The following is a 3,381-nucleotide window of genomic DNA, read 5'->3' on the forward strand; positions in this document are numbered from 1 at the left end:
TGGCCTCTCTGTACGGTGTGTGCTAAAAAGAGGTTGACAACTAACTGAACCGTACTCTACTTGTTGTAGAGACGAGTGGTAGTACGAAACAAGTATGGGGGTTACTGGCACAAGACTCGATCTATGGTCGACTCAGGTGGTTTAAGTATTCCCTGCATGATTAGCATGACGAATATATATTTCAACCATCAGAGTCACCGCTCATATCACCTTGCCATGCCATACCAGACATAACCGTCCCGACGGAGACCGGCGACAAACTCATGCCTACCCAAGGCAGAGGTTTTTCTCGGGTTCCTGCCGGTATGCATGCAAGGCACATGAGGGTGATTATCATCACAAGTGTGTCCATTTCCAACAGCATGGAAATCAATAACATGCACCCATGCATATGATCATATCACATGAAATAACAAGTTTCTCCAAAGTGAGGTGATGTTCTGAACGTGTCATCGAACACACAAAAATATTATGCCGGGGTTCAGAATGCTTGCCTTCAATGTGTGGAAAGGCAGGGTGCACTCCAAAAGTTGAAACATTTCTCCTCTCTTCAAAAATCCTATTTTAGCAATATAAAAGAATTAACACACAAAATAAAAACAGCACCAAAAGTTGTTCTGAAATTTTTTCAAATAAATCTTAAAATAAACTAGGTGAAATTCGAGAGAGGTAGGAAAAAGAATCATTTCATTTGGAGTTGTATTTAAAAAGTTATAGCCAGTCAAAGTTCTGGTCAAAATCTGTTATTTAAATAAAACAGAAAAGAAAACGCTTTCGGAGGGGAATACGCTTTCGGAGCGGGGAAAACGTACTGGGGGGATTACGCCTTCACTTAATCCCACGTGGACAGGCACGCGGTCGCTGACAGTGGGTCCAGAGGGCCCACTGGTCAGGTTTGACCAGTCTATCCCTCCTCTTTCTCTGTCCCGAGCGGAGGCGGAACTCCGGCGATCGCCGCCGGTGATTGGCGGCTTTGTTCGAGAAACCGAAGCCATCCACGGGCTCAGGGGGTCGAGGCGGTCCCGCCGGTGGGTGTTATGGTCTCGGGGGTGGACGGGGTCATCGGCGGTGAGCTTCGCGGCGGACGGAGAGCTTCGGGAGCAGAGTGTGATTGGGGTTATGTTGATTCCTGATCAACATCGAGTAGTGGGAATGGTTCACCGGAAGATGAGGAAGCTCTTGGTGGAGAGAACGGAGAGTGGGAGGTCCTGGTGGTGCCGAATTGGCCGGGGCAGTGGCGGCGGCAGGAGTTGCCGGAGATGAGGAAGGAGGCCCCCCCGGGTCGATTGGCTGCCACGGGAGAACTAGGGGAGCATTCTAAGATTGCCTGTGTGCGTGAATGGGTTCGGGGTCCTCTTTTTATAGCTCGTCGACGTCGGTTCCGCGGCGGCCGTGGATAAGCCCTCCGGCGAACCGCCTCTCTGTAGCCAGGGCAACGTGGCGGCGACGAGCGCTAGTGGACACACTCGTGGATGAGCACGCGCTGTTCCAGGGGCCAGGTGGCGAGCGGAGGAAGGTTCGGCGGCGCCGACATGGGCAGAGGCTGTCGGGCGGCGGCGGAGGCTAGCGCTTGGCCTGCCGGGCGCGGCGAGGGGCGGCTTGGCGCGTAGCTGTGAGAAGGGGAGCGCGTGGCATGATGCCGCGGAGCGAGCCAAAACCGTGGGGCCAGCGTGTCGGCTCGGCGCACGGGTCGTGCAATACGCGCGCTCTGGGTGCGTCCCGTGCATGCACTGAGTGTGCTCGACGAAATGCCAGAGCATGCTAGAGGTCGCGGTTGAGGCTGTGGGTTAACAGGTCTAGGTTTGGGCTTGCAAGGAGATCAGTGGACAAGCTGGTTTGGTCAGGGGATCAGGTTCACAGTGCAAACCAAAAATTCATGCCAAAACAGATCCTGCCCATAAGGTGTTTGGCAAAATGCCAAGGGCACTTAGGCAAGTCTTGGAGTGGCCAAAAACTCCAGATGGTGGTCTCTTTAGATGTACAAGAGGGTGGTGGGGTTAGTTGGTCAAATGCAGCAACTTGTTAGTGCAAGTTTTACAAAACTCAATTCTGGACAGGAAATAAATAGCATTATTTCGTGAACCAAAAATGATCCAAAAGGTGCATGCTCCTGGACTTAAGGGTTTAACATGGAGGACTACAAGTAGGAGAAATAATCAAGGGTTAAAGAGCAAGTAAAAATATGGTTGCTGTACAAACCATCAAGTTGGTCCAGAATGAAAATGAGGTTGATTCACTCAAATTTTTCAAAGAACAGCACGAGGTTTTTGCATAAAGTTGAATCATATGCTACTAACAATATCCCATAATTTTGGTGGAGGCTAGATAGAATTGTTTAAAGGAGTTGTAGTGCAAAAATGCACTCTGGACCAGAGAAGAAAAATTGAGTGTAGGGTTCAAAGTATTTCATGAATGAAATATATTTTTGCATAAAAGTGATTTAAAAACATCACGTGACATCTCCGAATTTTTGTGGGAATTTTAAGTGAATCTATCAAATGGTTGTAGTTCAAATATGGCCATTTAACCTTGAAAATCCATTCTTAAAGATCAAGCAATTAAATTAGTTAATTAGTTATACTGATAAAAGGAAAGTTTTTCTTGAGAGGTTAAACAAGTCCAATAACATATTTGAAAAGTTTTCTCTTTGGGAAAAACTCATCATAACAGGGAAGGAAATGATTTGAAAATCAAAATGGAGCTCAGATATTCAAAGTTTTAATTCCTGGCAAAATTTTAATTCATTAAAACAAGGCCAAATTTTTGGGGTGTCACATGAAGTCGAGATGTTGATGAGAAAGGGGCTTTTCTCAAGGCCAAAGAGTGCTCTTTGAAGGCTACTATGCATCCTTATGAATACAAGAGTGGTTTTTTTTGTTTTGGGTATAGCAGGACTTGAACCTGCGACCATTAGGTTAAAAGCCCAATGCTCTACCAACTGAGCTATACACCCGATTTTACAAGAAGGCTTGGTGCGGAAAAGAAAAGAGGGCGGCCTGGCCCCTTTTCTTCTTATCATATCACAAGGGCGCGGCTCTGTATGGTATAGTACTGTGGAACAAGTTTGGGAGTCCTTTCCACTCATTGAGGATTCTATCTAAAAAAGAATGTCAAGGGGGGAGACTACTTTGAAGTCCGGGCTGAACAAACTACTTCTCCTGCTACCAAAACAGAGAAATAAGGAAATAAGATGGATTCGTCTAATAAAATACCCAATGCCTGTAGTTGAAGAATTGTTGGATGAGTTATCTTGTGCTGTTTGGTTTACTAAGCTGGATCTGAGAGCTGGTTACCATCAGATAAGATTACATGAAGCAGACGAATACAAAACAGCATTCAAGACCCACGTCACTATGAATTTTTGGCTATTTGGGCTCACAA

At 46.6% G+C, this 3,381-nt stretch overlaps 1 non-coding gene across 1 annotated transcript; it reads right to left on the minus strand.

Annotated features, from left to right (window-relative positions):
* Positions 1 to 2,880: 2,880 nt before the first annotated feature.
* Positions 2,881 to 2,953, minus strand: TRNAK-UUU. The gene has a single exon. It is a non-coding gene; the product is annotated as a tRNA-Lys (tRNA).
* Positions 2,954 to 3,381: the final 428 nt, after the last annotated feature.

This window comes from Triticum dicoccoides, chromosome 4B, assembly GCF_002162155.2.
Source record: "Triticum dicoccoides isolate Atlit2015 ecotype Zavitan chromosome 4B, WEW_v2.0, whole genome shotgun sequence".
Classification (NCBI taxonomy): Eukaryota; Viridiplantae; Streptophyta; class Magnoliopsida; order Poales; family Poaceae; genus Triticum; species Triticum dicoccoides.